The following is a 19,177-nucleotide window of genomic DNA, read 5'->3' on the forward strand; positions in this document are numbered from 1 at the left end:
TAGAGCTAGACCGAATTGTCCAACATTATGCACATGTGGAAAACGCGCTGCAGGACCAGGGAAGGGAAACGCCAAGCAGCTGCCAAAGGATCAACAAAGTCTGTCAAAACATTGGCTCCCTGTTTGTGACTGGCAAACAGGGCGCGACCCAACCCAGTGGGTGCTTTAGTACTTCCAATCTCCCTGTGTGAACATAAAGAGCAGCTATCAGTCCTATGTATGTACAGTACCAAGTGCAGGCTGACCAGACGTCCCGCTTTTGGCGGGACAGTCCCGCCTTCAAACAATTTGTCCCGTGTCCCGCGGGTTATTTAAATTGTCCCGATTTTTGGGAGGCTGCCGCACTGCCTTCTGGGGCGCAAGGCAGTGCGGCAGCCTCCCGTGTGCGCGGCCGCAGGAGCACGGCCTTCTGGGGCTTGCCGTTTCCCGCCCTATCACAGGGCAGGAAACGGCAGCACCCCAGAAGGCAGTGCGCTCCTGTGACAGGGTGGGAAACGGCAAGCCCAGAAGGCTGTGCGCTCCTGCGGCCACGCGTGCATGCGCGCATGGCCGCCTACCCCCCGTCTTGGTTCACAAAGGTGACCATCTGGTCACCTTAACCAAGTGAGACATAGGCGCAATCCGCGTGGGCCCAGGGGGTGGCGGGACACCGACGTAAAATACACGGGTGTAGCCCTTGGACCATTCGCACACTTGTGCAACCATACTGAAACATTCTGCCAAAGCGTCGGGCCATTTTCCACCCCGCCAGATATGGTCGTCAAACCGTCTTGCCTCATATGTCCCTAGTCAGCCCCTGTGCTCCACAGAGGCGAATTTGCTGGTGGTCTCTGGCCCCTCAATGATGCAGTTAGCCTCCACCCAGGCCAGGGCCTTTTCTGCCCTGGCCCCTGCCTGGTGGAACGCTCTTCCTCCCACTATCAGGGCCCTGTTCTGCAGGGCCTGTAAAACTGAGCTGTTCCACCGGGCTTTTGGGGGGTGGCTACTGATTGTCCGCTCCCCCACTAAACCCCCCCCCATGTACCATCTAACTGGCTGCTTATGTCGGTCCCCTCCCAGGGGGTGGGTGGGTTAAGAGTTTTTGGGCGCCACCTAGAGTTGGGTTTTATGATGTAGATTCTGGAATTTTAATTTATTTAATTTGAATGTTGTGTTATATTGTGTATTGTTCTATCTGTATTGATTGTTGGCTTTTATCTGTATATCACCCAGAGCCCTTTGGGAGTGGCCGGTATACCAAATTTTAATAACAACAACAACAACAACAACGAGGAGGAGGAGGAGGAGGAAGAGGAGGAGGAGGAGGAGGAGGAGGAGGAGGAGGATATGCTGATACATTACAACTTCCTAGGCCTCTGGGTGAGGTTCAAATTGTAATGAAGGCCAACAACCAGCTAAAGATCTGGCAGCTGTGAAATCTGCAATAATGATGATGATGATGATGATGATGATGATGATGATGATGATGATGATGATGATGATGATGATGATGATGATGATGATGATGATGATAATAATAATAATATGCCGATAAATTACAACTTCCTAGGCCTCTGGGAGAGGCTCAAATTGTAATGAAGGCCAACAACCAGGTGAAGATCTGGCAGCTGTGAAATCTACAACAACAACAACAACAACAACCTCCCTTTTGACACTTGCTTTGCCATATTTTGGGTCCTCCAGCCTCACTCCTCTCCCCCTCTCCTCTTCAGTTTTCCCATTTCCGCGTGTTTCCTCCCCTCCCCCATCCCATTTTCACGGACCATAGAATCGGCAAAGCTACGTGGCATTGCTACAGCGCACGCATGGAAAACGTGGGGGGAAAACCTACAGCAGCCAGAAAACATTTTGAGGACGGGAGTGCAGACGAACATCGAGGTAAACGATGGGATCAAAAACGCTTTCAAAAGGGGGTAAGTGCTGTGTGCGGAAGAGGCCTGTCCCTTTCAGCCACGAGCGGTTTCCGCGCAGCCCAAATATAATGGACAGAGGAAGCTCTTTATCCCATTTTGGGGAAGAACTCCCCACAGGGCTCTGCCCCAAAATGGCTTCGGCCCGTTATATTTTCCTCAACCTGGATTTTACAAAAATCGCTACGCTAACAACCTTTTTGGAGAAACCGATGGAGCCGCAGGAACCCAGATTGTTTGCAATCACTTCCTGGAGGGGTTACATCTCCAGTGCAAACAACGGAAACTGCATTCATGAATAACATGTTACACACAGGGGTGTAACGAGGCAAACTGTAGCCCTGGGCAAAACCTGAGTTGGATGCCCCCCCCATGTGCGGCCACTCCACCACGACCAATTTTTTTTGCACCAGGACATTGGTGCATGCAGGGGGTGCATTTTTAGACATACCAGCACCAAAATTTCAGCGTATCATCAGGAGACTGTCCTTATGCTACCCCCCCAAGTTTGATGAGGTTCGGTTCAAGGAGTCCAAAGTTATGGACTCCCAAAGGGGGTGCCCCATCCCCTATTGTTTCCAATGGGAGCTAATAGGAGATGGGGGCTACAGTTTTGAGGGTCCATAACTTCGGCCCCCCTGAACCAAACTGCACCAAACTTGGGGGGGGAAGCATAAGGACAGTCTCCTGATGATACTCTGAAATCTTGGTGCCGTTAGCCTAAAATCTGCACCCCCTGCAGGCCAAAAATGGAAAACTACTAAAATACCCCAAAACGAACCCTGCATTTTGATGCCCCCCACAAGGTGGTGCCCTGGGCAGCTGCCCACCTTGCCCAATGGGCATTACGCCCCTGGTTACACATGTTATAGTTGTGCTTTGCAGAAACCACCATGGTTTGCCCTGCCTTGCAGAGATGTTATCTGGCTGCTAGATATAAGGATACCATTCCTTTCTTCTGTCACGGGACAAAGTGTCATGTCTGAGGGGTTCTCAGGGCTTCCCCAGTCAACCGCTGACATGCCCCAGACCTGCTTAGCTCCAGCAAGTCTGTAGTTCTTCCACATCTTCCAACCATGCCCTGGTTATCGGGTGCAGTTGGCGTTTCACCCAGAAGAGGGCAGTGGCCACTCAGCATTCTAAAGTGTGCACCAAGTCGTGACATCATGAGGGTCCAGCCCTGTTTTTGTGCTGCACGTAAGATTAAAAATCCATAACGCAGGTATGAAGCAGTCACCTGGCAAGCAGTCTCCAATGAAATGGCTGAGCACGTATGGCACCAGGCAGGTACCCTTGATTGCATCCTTTCCCGCTAAAGTCAGCCTTTGTTCGTGACTGGCACTCGGTCAGCCGAAGAATTTGTTCTCAGGCCGGAAGTGTGCGTCATGATGGCAGCGAAGAAACACTGAACCCTGTAACGGTCGAGCACCGCAGGTGTGCTCTTTGGATCCCTCTGGCCTGACTTGGACCCTTTCGGCACAAACCTTTTAAAACGTTTCAAGGCAGGAAATAAAATGTTTCCTCCGTGGAGTTCCGCGTTGCTTTTGCCCCAAACGTTTTATTTGCAGCCTCAAAACGTTTTAAATTAGTTGGGAATATGTAGATGGAGCTTAACATAGTGGTTCGTTCCTTGAGAGTGGTTCCCCAAAAGGTTTCTAAATGGGAGTTCTCCAAAAGGTTTCTAAATGGGAGCTCACCCGCTTCAACATTGAAGAAGAAGAAGAAGAAGAAGAAGAAGAAGAAGAAGAAGAAGAAGAAGAAGAAGAAGAAGAAGAAGAAGAGGAGGAGGAGGAGGAGGAGGAGGAGGAGGAGGAGGAGTATGGATTTATATCTCCCCTTTCTCTCCTGCAGGAGACTCAAAGTGGCTTACAATCTCCTTGCCCTTCCCCCCTCACAACAAACACCCTGTGAGGTAGGTGGGGCTGAGAGAGCTCAGAAGAGCTGTGACTAGCCCAAGGTCACCCAGCTGGCGTGTGTGGGAGTGTACAGGCTATTCTGAATTCCCCAGATAAGCCTCCACAACTCAAGCGGCAGAGCTGGGAATCAAACCCGGTTCCTCCAGATTAGATACATGAGCTCTTAACCTCCTACGCCACTGCTGCTCCAGTATATCCAGTATATTAAGCTCAAAGAGGAATTTCCCACTTCCACGCGCTGTTTCTACATTCAACCCACCCCATCATAACAAAGCCTATACCAGTGATGGCGTGTCAAAAACTCAACAAATGCCTAACTCGACTGTCCTGGCATGTCACACACATCCCTCCCTTGAACAAAAGAGAAACAATTCTTCATTCCTTTTTTTAAAAAAATACAGTCTAACCATGTGTATTATTATGTGTATTATATTAGAATTATATTATATTATTAGAATTATATTATAATATTATAATAATCATGTGTATTATTATGTATTATATAAAGAAACATCAGATAATTACAAAAATGAAATACGAGTGAAACAGACCCAGTTATCGTCGAGGGCTGGCGTGTCACCTTGGACATGCCTGTCATGATAAATCAGTTGAGCTTATAGTTGATTGGGTGGTGTGAGTCTCCCGTAAATCAGCTGACCACCTGGCTGTATCACATGATACACTTACCTACCCACCTGACCAAATCTCACAGAAGCCAACGTCCACCATGGTGCTTACAAACCCCTCGTCTATTAATTTAGGTGTCTATTGTCTTCTTTTCTCTGAATGGGGACCCAAGCAGGCCTCTGATATTGTTTTCCCTTCCTCCATTTTATCCCTGCTACAATAGCCCTGTGAGGTAGGTTAAGCTGATGGAGAATGGTGGCCCCAAAGTCAACCAGCAAGCTTCTGCAGTAGAGTGGGGATCTGAACCCAGATCTCCTAGACTACAGGTGTCAAATTCGCGGCCCTCCAGATGTTATGGACGACAGTTCCCATCATCCCCTGCCAGCATCATGCTGGCATGGGATGATGGGAACTGTAGTCCATAACATTTGGAGGGCAGCGAATTTGACACCTATGTCCTAGACCATAGTCCAACACTGTAACTAGTATACCACGCTATCACTATTATTTATTGACATAATTTCTATCTTGCCTCTCCCTTAAGAAGAAGAAGAGAAGAGTTTGGATTTATATCCCCCCTTTCTCTCCTGCAGGAGACTCAAAGGGGCTGACAATCTCCTTGCCCTTCCCCCCTCACAACAAACACCCTGTGAGGTGGGTGGGGCTGAGAGAGCTCTGAAAAGCTGTGACTAGCCCAAGGTCACCCAGCTGGCGTGTGTGGGAGTGCCCAGGCTAATCTGAATTCTCCAGATAAGCCTCCACAGCTCAGGCGGCAGAGCTGGGAATCAAACCCGGTTCCTCCAGATTAGCTCTTAACCTCCTACGCCACTGCTGCTCCTTAAGTCTGCCTCTATTAAAATCCACGACTGTTGGCAGGTAATCCAAACCACCTGACAAATATTTTACCTCCCCGTTGGATGGCAAAACACCTTTGTGGGAAGAGTCTTCGTCCTGCCCTTTGCAGCAGGCATTCTATAAAGCGCAAAATGCAATGATGTTCGGAGCAGAGGGGCTCTTTAGCATACGAGAAACATTCCCAGCGAACCAGAGTCACAGAGGAAACCACCTGCCACGGGGAAGCTGAGGTGTGCCCCCTTTTAGCGCTGGTAATTTGCCAGACTGGTTCAGCTCGGATCCGGCCTACGTGGACCCTGCTGATAATGCCAGTCCAAGTCTGACCCGAAGGGACCCTGCGCGGCTAACAAGCGCTGTTTCAACCCGCCAAGCGGCCCCTGTTGACGGTGCTATATAAATAGACTTCCCGCCGGCACCTGACCTTTGGAAGAAGAAGCGTTTAAGCTTCTTTTGTGCGGCCTTTCATGGTTTGCAGGGCGATGCTCACTGTCAGCTAGGAGGGAATTCTCCGTGTCAGCCATCAATAGCGGATCCCCGTCGCATTTTTTGCTACTGGGCGATCCATTAGCAGCGGGGAAAGATATAAAGCCAACATCCAACCACAAATCTCACACTGCAAAATGCCAAATGTCATTTCTCCTTTCCACGGTGCTGTCACTCTGGCGAGAGAGAAAGGGTATGTGTTTGGGGGGGGGGGGGTTAGCCTTTCGAGTGTATTAACTGCTATCTGAAAACCCTCTCGGCGAGCTCTCTTGACACAAAGGCCGACAATAAAGGAGAGTTTAGCACACAGCTCTCGCGCCTGCTTGTTCGCTTCTCCCTCTGCAAATATCCTCTTGGCAGATGGAATTAAACACAGTCGAATACAGTCAGTGGGGGGAAATAAAGAGCGGGAGGCAGCGAAGCGTGAGCATCAGATTTTCAGACGCGGCGTGCCGCAGTGATGGTGGTGGTATTTGGGGAGGCCCAGCGGCTCAGCAGAAGAGCTGCCGCTTTGCACGCAGAGGGTGCCGGGTTCAAGCCCCAACATCTCCAGTTAAGGATCAGGCAACCTATGATGAAAAGATGTCCACCTGCGACTTGGAGACCTGCTTGAGTGGACCAGGCTGACTTTGATGGAACGAAGCTCTCGTTCAATATTGGACAGTGGTGGCGAACCTATGGCACTCCAGATGTTCATGGACTACAATTCCCATCAGTCCTTGCCAGCATGGCCAATTGGCTGATGGGAATTGTAGTCCATGAATATCTGGGGCACCAGAGTTGGACACCCCTGTCTAGAGCCACCTATTTATGTTCTGTATGCGTAAGCAAATATTCATAATTTGGGCTGTAATGGACCCTTGACTTGCATTAATGGTTTTACTTTGTAATACATATATACATATTTTCTACACGTTGATAATTTTGTAATTAGTGTTATTTTATTTGCATTTTCTGGAAGAAGAAGAAGAGAAGAGTTTTGGATTTATATCTCCCTTTTCTCTCCTGTAGGAGACTCAAAGGGGCTTACAATCTCCTTGCCCTTCCCCCCTCACAACAAACACCCTGTGAGGTGGGTGGGGCTGAGAGAGCTCCGAAGAACTGTGACTAGCCCAAGGTCACCCAGCTGGCATGTGTGGGAGTGTACAGGCTAATCTGAATTCCCCAGATAAGCCTCCACAACTCAAGCGGCAGAGCTGGGAATCAAACCTGGTTCCTCCAGATCAGAGTGCACCTGCTCTTAGCCACTGCTCTTAGCCACTGCGCCACTGCTGCTCTTGAGACTTAACTTCATTGTTATAGGGGTTAGGTTTTGTTCCCTGCCTTTGTTCATGCAGTGATCTCTCTTTTCACCTGTGAGAAGGACCCTTTCCGCATAAATCACCTAAAAGGTTTGTAAAACATTTTCATTTTATCACTCACCCCTCTGCTCATTTGAGGGCCACAAACCTTTGGCTGCATGTACACATTATAGTCCAGGAATATCTGGAGTACCATAGGTTCGCCACCATGGGTAGAGGGCAACTTCATGCGTGTTGCCCACTGTCAAGTCTTCAGACTGAAGTAAATAAACAGACTCTGGATGCTTGGCCAATAGCGTGACCAGTCAGATATGTTCCTACCCAGGTGAGCCAATATGTCTGGTAAGTCACCTTTAATGAGACCCTGTACTTTGCAGGTGTATAGGGTCCAGTTAAGCAGGCACCTTCTGCTCCCTATGGGTCCTTACACTCACAAAACAGAATGTGTCAGCCAAAACCCCTCCCAGATTCCTTGGCCTTGAAATTGGCCCGAGCATCTGTGCCAACCTGCCATGTCTTTATAGCATTCTTTGAAGCTGCAGTCAGCTTGACCTTAGTTTCTCAGAGACAGCTTCCGTGTTTTTCTGCCGAGGCTTCAGAACAAACTGTTGTTTGAATTGGCAAAAGGCTGCCAAAAAGAAAAAGAAAAAAGGACCGCTGTCGTGATGCCTGAGTTACCCATATCAAATGATTTCCTTTCTTTCTATTGCTTAGGTCTAAGATTGCTTTTCAGATTTGCCAAGGTGCCCCTAGACTTCTCTTTCATTTTCCCAAACGTCCCCTTGTTAGAATAAGCAATGGTTTTATATTTTGGTCACGGTGGGATTTCTGGGCTGCGTGGCCATGGTCTAGTGGATCTTGTTCCTAACGTTTCGCCTGCATCTGTGGCTGGCATCTTCAGAGGTGTATCACAGAGGGAAGTCTGTGACACACTGTGTCCAGTGAGAAGGGAATGTTTAGTGGGGTATATATTGTCCATGTCCCAGGGTGGGGAACATTGGTTCACCCTGGAATATGGTCCACTCTGGAACATGGACAATATATACCCCACTAAACATTCCCTTCTCACTGGACACAGTGTGCAACAGACTTCCCTCTGTGATACACCTCTGAAGATGCCAGCCACAGATGCAGGCGAAATGTTAGGAACAAGATCCACCAGACCACGGCCACACAGCCTGGAAAACCCACAACAACCAGTTGAATCCGGCTGTGAAAGCCTTCGACAATACGTTTGCATTTTGTTTGTAAAGAGACTTCTGAGAGGAACCCTTTTTAACTGTTCTCGATCTTGCCACTGCAGAAAGCTTCCTGCCCGGGGCAAAGGGCTGGCTTGTCATAGTGGTCAGAGTGCTGGTCTAGGTCTTGGGATTACCGGGTTCGAAACCCACGAAACCCTGCCAGGTGACCTGGGGCCCATCACAATCTCTCAGCCTAGCCTACCTCACAAAATCACTTAATATATTACATTCCAAGTTTCTTCAGAAACTAATGGGTCTATCCAAACTAGGACAAAGAGGCTTAGAGACAGCTTCTACTCTAGAGCTGTGGCGATGCTGAACTCCGTGGCTTCGTGTTGATGTGTTTGGGGCTGTGTAGGGATGGGTGGAGGAAGGGGAAAGTGAGGATGGGGTATGAGTCTGGAATTGTGTGCATCGAGGAATGCTGCTGAAAATTTCGTTGTGCGTTCACAATGACAATAAAATGCTTATGCTTATATGTGTGCCTTACATTGTGCTGTGCATAGAGATGGGCCAAACTACTCTTGAAACTTTGGCATGGATGAGGGCCACAAACCTTTGGCTGCATGTACACTTTCAAGCAGGTTTTAATAGCTATATCTCCTCTCTGTTATCAGATCACTTTATTTCAGAGCGGCATACTCTGATTCTCAGCAAGGCTGAAGCAATTGGCTTGCCTTTGGGACCACTCCTCGTGCTTACGGACATGGAAGCCTGCAGGTTAGTCAAGAACAGACTCTTGGATCTTGCCTTGCATAACTCGATCCTGTTCTAAGATAAATCGTTCCCCTACCACATTATTGTGGCAGCATATCTTAGGGTCTTGAGGCCCCTTCGGACAGCAGAGGCAACCAGGGTTCGACTCGTGTCTTCAGAAATCGTTACCTAAGCTTGACTTCTCTGTTACTCCGCACCGCAGCTGACTCGTGTCTCCAGAGCCGAGTTCAGAGGGTGGGATTACCTCCTCGCGTCTTCTGCTCCTCATTCCCGATTGGCTGCCGTTCTATGGCGGGAAACGTGAGTTCGCGTTCCTTTTTTCCCGTTTGCCAATGTAGGAGTGACGTAGGAGGATTTTTTTAAGGCGCACTTCTCACTGCCGCCACGAGTCTCCCATTCTGCACATGGCTAAAATACTGCACTGCGATTGGCTGGCTGGCAGAGTCGAGGCGAGGGAGATTCCGCACTCCGCCGGCTTCGCCTTGAGTGCAACCCGAGTTCGCCAGAAAGTTGTACCTCCCAGTCGAGCTTGAAAATTTAACAGTGAGGGTGTAAAGTTGCTGCTTAGCCTTGGAAGGTTTTCGTCTGACAAGGTTGGCGGGACGCCCAGATTGGGGAGTGTTTCTAGTATCTGTAGTTTCTAGTATCTGTATCTCCTGTTTCTTTTGCCTGTCTGTGTGAAACTGTTTCAATGTGGTTTTCGGATGGGAACTACAGGCGTTTATCTAACTTTGGCGGGAACTGGTGGGGAGCCCGTAAAAGAGGCTGTTCGAACATTGGGAGGCCAGTTCCTGCACTGCTTGTGATCGACTTAGAATGCCAGCTCAATAAAGAACTTGAAAAGTTACTTTTGGCCTGGACTTTACTGGTTCCTTACAGAGAGAGGGGGGGGGGAGCCGAGACAGACATGAGTCGAACGCTACGGCTGTGCGGAGTACCCAGGTCGGACCTACGTCGAACTAAGGTCGAATCCTACAGTGCGGAGGGGCCCTTGATTAACCCCACCCAGAGGAGATCCTTGGCTACCGCAGGATGCAGTGTGTTACCATCAGCTCTTTTGGATGGGAGATACGAAAATGTGGAACGTTCTAAAAGGGTTTGTTCTTCAATTCAACTCAACCTTTAATGGCATATAAGGGTTTGTTCTTGTGATTTGTTTGCTATCAAAACACTTGACCATTCTTTGTATGCCCCAAATATGACAAGATACGGATGAAAAGTGTGAACTCCATTTTTTCTGCAGTGTTCCCAGTGCCAAGAGTGTTATACAATTCCATATCTCCTGAACAGTTCTGATGCGCTTTTTGGTGAGAAAGTTGCAAATTTCATTCTTGAGATCAGTAATTTCCAATCATGTTTTTTCTCACTTGTATTTTTTCTTTATTATACACGTCTGCTTCAGTTCAGTTCTGGTCGCCACCTCTCAAAAAGGATACCGAAGAGATAGAAAAAGTGCAGAGAAGGGCAACGAGGATGATTGAAGGATTGGAGCACCTTCCTTATGAGGAGAGGCTGCAGCATTTGGGACTCTTTAGTTTGGAGAGGAGACGTCTGAGGGGGGATATGATTGAAGTCTATACAATTATGCATGGGGTAGAAAATGTTAACAGAGAGAAATTTTTCTCTTTCTCAGAATACTAGAACCAGGGGGCATCCATTGAAAATGCTGGGGGAAAGAATTCGGACTAATAAAAGGAAACACTTCTTCACGCAACGGGTGATTGGTGTTTGGAATGTGCTGCCACAGGAGGTGGTGATGGCCACTAACCTGGATAGCTTTAAAAAGGGCTTGGACAGATTTATGGAGGAGAAGTCGATCTATGGCTACCAATCTTGATCCTCCTTGATCTGAGATTGCAAATGCCTTAGCAGACCAGGTGCTCAGGAGCAGCAGCAGCAGGAGGCCATTGCTTTCACATCCTGCATGTGAGCTCCCAAAGGCACCTGGTGGGCCACTGCGAGTAGCAGAGTGCTGGACTAGATGGACTCTGGTCAGATCCAGCAGGCTAGTTCTTAGGTTCTGTTTTGTAATTTTTTGTTGCTGTATGCCAATAAAGGCCGTTGTTGTTGTTTTTGTTGCCTACCTCACAGGGCTGTCGTCGTAAACATGCAGCAGAGGAGGGGAGACAGACGGGAAAAGCAGCTTTGGGTCCCCGATCAAGGAGAAAAGCGAGATACGAATGAGCAAATGAAAATAAAAATAAGAATAAGCCAAGAGACATTTGGCCGGTTGCAACGAGCTTCAGTGCTAGAACCGTTGCTAGATGTGAGCAAATGTCTTTTTAATGTTTAGGGAGGATCTTATCACTAGGAAGCTTGTCCACCTGCAGATATTTAAGCAAAAGGAGAAGGCAAGGGAGGAAGGGAGGAATCTCTGAAATGCTAACTGTCTTTCATCTGAACCGTCTGCTTGCCGATGCCCTTATCAGGGAGGGGTCAGGAGTTAGCTACTGCCAGGAAAAATCTCCGGAGCACGCTTCACCCAGAGCGATATTCCCTGCCGTTCCCCGGAGACCGTCGACCAGATTTAGCTTCAAAGATCTTTGCTGTCCTCACAGATAAAATAAGGAGGCTGAGCTAGTGGCTTAAGTGACAGCCGTGGATATGCCAGACAGGGAGAGGGGCCCTTTGATCAAACTTCTCTGCAAATGGAAAATGGCCAGAGGCCTCTTCAATTGGCTCCAGGGCTCGTAGTTGTATTCTTCTTAATTTCTGCCTCATTTGCTGCCCACCTTTCCCCGTGATGGGGACCCAGTGCAGTGTACATCATTCTCCTCTGCTTCACAACAATCCTGTGAGGTAGATTAGAGGGTCCAAGGTCACCCAGCAAGCTTCCACGGCAGAGTGGGGATTTGAATCTTCTCAGGAGAAAATGGGGGGGCCCCCCTACTGTTGGCGCATAGACGTTAATTCCAGCTAAAATGTAGAAGTCTCTATAGCAGTGGTGGCAAACCTATGGGACGGGTGCCAGAGGTGGCACTCAGAGCCCTCTCTGTGGGCACGCGCAGAGTTCGTCATGTGGGGAGGAAATCCCCCCCCCCCCACGTATCTGGGCTGGCCTGGGCTGCTGGGTTCCATTATTAGCATTAAACCTAAGACCTAATTTTGGGGAAGCAGTGTAGGTAACCCTGTTAAACCCCACTGATTTTCATGCAAAGAACTAAAGCATGACCCTTTACTTGGGAGTAAGCTCGGTTGCTGGCAATGGGGCTTGCTTCTGAGTAAACCTTCCTAGGGTCCTGATTCACCCATTTGAAGAGTTGCATGGTTGCTTCAAAACAAAGCCAACAACTACCACCAAGCTTACTCCCGAGTAACGCATGCCTTGGAGCCAACTGTTTTTTCTAAACTAAAACCTCAGTATTCAGGTTAAAATGCCATGTTGGCACTTTGCAATAAATGAGGGTTTTGGGTTGCAATTTGGGCACTTGGTCTCGAAAAGGTTCGCCATCACTGCTCTATAGCAGTGGTGGCGAACCTGTGGCACGGGTGCCAGAGGTGGCACTCAGAGCCCTTTCTGTGGGCACACATGCACAGAATTCATCATGTGGGGGGGGTGTGGAAAATTACCCCCCGCACACACCCCTAGGCTGGCCTGGGCATGATCCTTTACCTGGGAGTAAGCTCGGTTGCTGGCAATGGGGCTTGCTTCTGAGTAAACCACCCTAGGGTTGTGATTCATCCATTCGAAGCATTGCATGGTTGCTTCACCAAGCTTACTCCAAAGTAACATGCGCCTCGGAGCCAACTGTTTTTTCTAAACTAAAACCTCAGTATTCAGGTTAAATTGCTGTGTTGGCACTTCGCGATAAATAAGTGGGTTTTGGGTTGCAATTGGGCACTCGGTCTGGAAAAGGTTCGCCATCGCTGCTCTATAGGGTGCAGGGAAATCTTAGTACACTGGTGATGTCACTTCCTAGTTTTAACAGGAAGTGATGTCAATGGCGGATGCTGCGCAGAACAAATATAATATCTCTAGGACATTATAAAAAACATTTCAAGGAAGAACTTTACACAGCTCTCTTCCACTGGAGTCAAACCACTAGAGTTTATTTTTATGCCTAATAAAGGTTGCTGCTGTTGTTAACTTGCCCAGGACAGCGACTTTGGTCTCTCTGTATTTGTCACCTGCCCAAATGGCCAAATTTATCAGTGCTGAACTGGTCTTGGATGGGAGAAAGATCAACTCCTCAAGTTTGTACTGTATCTTTCTCGGCCCTGGCCCCTGCCTGGTGGAACAGGCTCCCTAGAGAGACCAGGGCCCTATGGGACTTGCAAAGTTTCCGCAGGGCCTGCAAAACGGACCTGTTCCGCCAGGCATTTGGCCAACCAGGTTGACCGTATAGCCCCATTCCACCTAGGCCTCTTGTGGACATCGCTGTCTGTTGTAGTCAAGTCAAGTCACCTTTACTGGCATAGTAATAATACAATGTTGTGTACATAGGGTTCATTCAATTGAACAGGAAAAGAACAAACTGGCATAAGAACATAAAATGAATTTTTATACATTAAAAAGAGAAGAAAAAAGGGGAAGGAAGGTATTGTTCAGATTTTTCTCCTGGAGTTCTGGCTTATGTACAAGCCAAGAAATGTGGCGACTGCATCATTTCCATCGCTGCTGCGATTGTCTAATAAAAAGATAATCTTTTGTAGATTAGATCCGCGCTCTTTTTTAGATTGTACTAATGCTCCTCGTTTATGGTCATTTACTCTGAGTATGGTTTTCTCTTGTACGGTATTTATGTTGATTGTATTGTTTTCTTCTGTTGTCCACCACCCTGAGCCCTTCAGGGGGGAGGGCGGTTTGTAAATCTACAAATAAATAAATATCTGCAGCCAACATCTGCAACTCTGCAATCTTCCTATCTGTGAAAGTTGGCAGGTCCGGCTGGCACGTTTCAAAGACAAGGCTGGAACCTCATTCCCGTTGGCGTCACTTGCCGGCCTTTGGGGACCGTGATTAGCAGCTGCAGGTGCGCTTCATGTATTCTGCCAAAGCCAAGATCAGAAGCCACGGGGAAAGTCACAAAACCGGTCTGGGGAACGCGATGTGCCAACCAGCTTTGAAAACACAACGCGCACCTTTCGTCCATTTTCATCCAGACGCCTTCCGCAGCAGGGCAGAGCGTTCTTAGCGCATGAATAGCCAACCACATAGAGCAAATTAGCTCCCAGGGCCCTTTGCTTCAGGCTGTCAGAGCTCAAAACAGAACGGTTTGGGCTTCCTAACCTCCTCTGTTTTTTGAATTAAGTCCCCAAAGGTCAAGAAAATAGAAATCAAGGGCTGCCAATTACAGCATTTAAACATTATAAGACTTTTAATCTTTCACCTTATCATACAAAAATCTTGCTGGGTGACCTTGGGCCAGTCACAGTTCTCTCAGAACTCTTTCGTCCCCACCTGCCTCACAAGGTGTCTGTTGTGGGGAGAGGAAGGGAAATGAGTTTGGAAGCCGCTTTGAAACTTCTTGTAGGAGAGAAAAGCAGGGTATAAAAACCAACTCTTCTGCTTCACTACTTGCTCCAGACTTAAGACTGGTAGTTTATGACTGAGATACAATTAATGCCTTGCTATAATGGCCATACTTCATCTTTCCTTCAAGATTTTGGTACGTACTTGGACAATATATCAATCTCTTGTTGAAGATTCTGATTGTGTGTGAATATCCGCATGCCATTCGAAGTTGTGTGGGCGTGTGTTCAAATAAATTCATCTCGGTTATAAATATTATAATAAACATTATTTCTAGTCTGGATGTTAGATGTTTTAGCTTTGGCCACTGAGGAAATGCATTTGGTTTGCCAGGGTCAAAAAACTGTTTAGAGCAGGGGTGTCCAACTCTGGTGCTGCAGATGTTCATGGACTACGATTCCCATCAGTCCCTGCCAGTATGGCCAATTGGCTGATGGGAATCGTAGTCCATGAACATCTGTGGCACCAGAGTTGGACATCCCTGTCTAGAGCCACCTATTTGTGTTCTGTATGTATAAGCAAATATTCATAATTTGGGCTATAATGGGCCCTTGACTTGCATCAATGGTTTTACTTTGTAATAAACATATACATATTTTCTACATTTTGATAATTTTGTAATTAGCGTTCTTTTATTTGCATTTTCTTGAAGAGACTTAACTTCATTGTTATAGGGGTTAGGTTTTGTTCCCTGCCTTTGTTCATGCAGTGATCTCTCTTTTCACCTGTGAGAAGGACCCTTTCCGCATAAATCACCTAAAACATTTGTAAAACATTTTCATTTTATCACTCACCCCTCCAAACGATTCACCAATACCCCAAAGGTTTATTTTCCCTTTTTTGAGCTATTTGTTAAATTGATGCTTCTGTGCTTCTTGCTATGATACTCTATAGCTTGTGTAATTGATGCTTCGAATATTTTACCTTCCCCCCCCCAATGAAAACACACAGAAATGATGAAAATAAGCAGCCGAGGGGGAACGAAGAGTGAGCTCACTGATGCAATAAAATGGCGTCGAGGAAGAAGAGAGAATTGAGATGCATTCCTAACTCAATATAATTGCTATAGGATATATGTAGCCATATGTTACCACCGCCATTCTGGGGCATTCTTTCCTTGATCTTTACTTTATGGCTTCACACACCGAGTAGATAACTAGGCTCTCTCCTGACACTTTGGTCTCATGAGAAATGGGATTGTTTCTGGTTGTGGTGAGTTTTCTGGGCTGTGTGGCCGTGGTCTGGCAGATCTTGTTCCTAATGTTTCACCTGCATCTGTGGCTGGCATCTTCAGAGGTGCATCACAGAGAGAAGCGTGCTACACACTGTTCATTTCAATGGGCTAAAACCACAGTAACACTGGGATTTTGCATACATATCAGTGTGTAACAGACTTCTCTCTATGATACCCCTCTGAAGATGCCAGCCACAGATGCAGGCGAAACGTTAGGAACAAGATCTACCAGACCACGGCCACACAGCCTGGAAAACCCACCACAGCCAATTGAATCTGGCCATGATAGCCTTTGACAGGTGATTGTTTCTGTTATCTTGTTGGGCTGGGATGCCAGGTCTCTCTCTCTCTCTCTCTCTCTCTCTCTCTCTCTCTCTCTCTCTCTCTCTGACCTTGGGGCACCTTAGCTCCAAATTAACCCTTTCTCACATTTCCTGGGGAAATGGGAGGGGGGCCTAACATCGGGATAAAGGGACTAGCAAAGGCCAGAATTTGCCAGAACTGGCCCAAGCTGGGTGCTTCGATGGCTATCAATAAACGCTGATCAACCACACAATTTTTTGCTTCAGGGTTCAAGACCTAACAGGCTCACGGCCGTGCAAACGACCACCCTAAGTCCGATTTTGGCCCCGTTCACAGTCTGGCAAAGAGAATGTTGCTTCTTTTTATTTAACAAGGGTGGTGTCCTCTGGGGAGGAGCAGCAGTGGCGTAGTGGTTAAGAGCAGGTGCGCTCTAATCTGGAGGAACCGGGTTTGATTCCCAGCTCTGCCGCCTGAGCTGTGGAGGCTTATCTGGGGAGTTCAGACTAGCCTGTGCACTCCAACACACGCCAGCTGGGTGACCTTGGGCTAGTCACAGCTTTTCAGAGCTCTCTCAGCCCCACCTACCTCACAGGGTGTTTGTTGTGTGTGGGGGGGAAGGGAAAGGAGATTGTCAGCCCCTTTGAGTCTCCTACAGGAGAGAAAGGGGGCAGATAAATCCAAACTCTTCTTCCTATTCTTCTTCCTGATTGGCTAGGAATAACTACTGTACACGATCTCCTTTCCCCCAGAAGATCAGCCTGTGCACTAGGATGTCTTCCAATTGTGCAAACCAACTGTTGGGAATAGGAGATTTATTCTCTTCCCTGCCCCGTTTCTTAGATTCCCCCCCCCCCCCCAATGAATGTACCTAAATAATGGTTCTGAAGGTGGGAGGAATGTGCAGAGGGCAGTTTATAAGCCCAATTTATAAACAAACAAACCTTCACAGGGGGGGAAACAGCTCAAAAAGAAAAAAAACTCTTCTGGATATGGACGCATCATGCCTCCCACAGAGTCAATCGCTCCCTTGTTCCATCAAGGGCACACTCACCAACTCTGACTGGCAGCAGCTCTCTAGGGTCACAGGCAGACAGGCTGGTCTCATCTATCTACCTATTACCAGATCCTTTTCTATCATGAGATTCCAGGGATTGAATTTGGCCGCTCCTGCCTGCCCAGCAAACGCTCTGCCACTGAGCTCCCTGAACGAAGCAGCCGGCTCCTGAATCTGACCCTGAAGGTCAGTATTGTCTACTCTGACCGGCAGCTGATCTCCTATGTCTCATATCCAGGTCTATTTGAAATTAGCCTTTTCACTCAAGACGTGCCAAGGATCGAATCTGGTCCTTTCAGGTCCTTTGAACAGGAGATGCCTGGGTCTGACCTTTGGCCCACAAAACAGGTGCCCTAGACTTTTCCCCATCAGTATTGCCTACTTCATAGGTGTCAAACTCACGGCCCTCCAGATGTTATGGACTACAGTCCCCATCATCCCCTGCCAGCATGATGCTGGCAGGGGATGATGGGAACCGTAGTCCATGACATCTGGAGGGCTGCGAGTTTGACACCTATGGCCTACTCGGACTGGCGGCCCCTCCCCCGGGTCTCTCCCCTCCCCTCCTACCTGGTCCTTTTAACAGGATCCGCGGGGGCCCTCCTGCGCACCCAGCGGCTGCTCTGCCCATGAGCCAAGGTCTCCTCTGAGTATTGCCCACTCGGGCTGGCAGCTGCCCTCCAGGGTCACAGGCAGGAGGCCTTTCCCATCACCTCTCTTACATGGTCCTTTCGGTCCTTTGAACAGGAGATTGTATTGTATTGTGTTATTTGATTTGTATACCGCCCTCCCCCGAAGGGCTCAGGGCGGTGAACAACAACAGCAAACATCAGTAACCACAACATCAAGCGACAAAACATTCAATAAACATAGGATCAATAAACCCAACATTATAAACATAGACTTATAAACAAGAACATCAATAATCATAACGTCATAAGGCTATAAGGCAGTGATGGCGAACCTTTTTGAGACGGAGTGCCCAAACTGCAACCCAAAACCTACTTATTTATTGCAAAGTGCCAACATGGCAATTTAACCTGAATACTGAGGTTTTAGTTTGGAAAAAATGGTTGGCTCTGAGGCACGCATTACTCAGGAGTAAGCTTGGTGGTAGTTGGTGGCTTTGCTTTGAAGCAACCATGCAACTCTTCAAACGGGTGAATCACAACCCTAGGAGGGTTTACTCAGAAGCAAGCCCCATTGCCAGCAACCAAGCTTACTCCCAGGTAAAGGATCGCGCTTTAGTTCTTCGCATGGAAATCAGTGGGGTTTAACAGTGCTTAACAGGGTTACCTACACTGCGTTCCCAAAACTAGGTCTTAGGTTTAATGCTAATAATCGAGCCCAGCGGCCCAGGCCAGCCTAGATGTGTGTGGGGGATGATTTCCCCCCCACATGAACTCTGTTTGTGCGTGCCCACAGAGAGGGCTCTGAGTGCCACCTCTGGCACCCGTGCCATAGGTTCGCCATCACTGCTATAAGGCAACCATAATCACAGCAGCATATATAATCAACAGAGATAGTCATAATAAGCATAGATCAGCGATGGCGAACCTTTTCGAGACCGAGTGCCCAAATTGCAACCCAAAACCCACTTATTTATCGCAAAGTGCCAACATGCCAATTTAACCTGAAGACTGAGGTTTTAGTTTAGGTTGGCTCCAAGGTTTTAGTTTAGGTTGGCTCCAAGGCGTGTGTTGCTTGGGGGGGGGGGGGGGAGGGGGGGGGGGGGGGGGGGGGGGGGGGGGGGGGGGGGGGGGGGGGGGTGGGGGGGGGGGGGGGGGGGGGGGGGGGGGGGTGGGGGGGGGGGGGGGTGGGGGGGGGGGGGGGTGGGGGGGGGGGGGGGTGGGGGGGGGGGGGGGTGGGGGGGGGGGGGGGTGGGGGGGGGGGGGGGTGGGGGGGGGGGGGGGTGGGGGGGGGGGGGGGTGGGGGGGGGGGGGGGTGGGGGGGGGGGGGGGTGGGGGGGGGGGGGGGTGGGGGGGGGGGGGGGTGGGGGGGGGGGGGGGTGGGGGGGGGGGGGGGTGGGGGGGGGGGGGGGTGGGGGGGGGGGGGGGTGGGGG

The sequence above is a fragment of the Sphaerodactylus townsendi genome, linkage group LG17, assembly GCF_021028975.2.
Source record: "Sphaerodactylus townsendi isolate TG3544 linkage group LG17, MPM_Stown_v2.3, whole genome shotgun sequence".
In the NCBI taxonomy this organism is placed as follows: domain Eukaryota; kingdom Metazoa; phylum Chordata; class Lepidosauria; order Squamata; family Sphaerodactylidae; genus Sphaerodactylus; species Sphaerodactylus townsendi.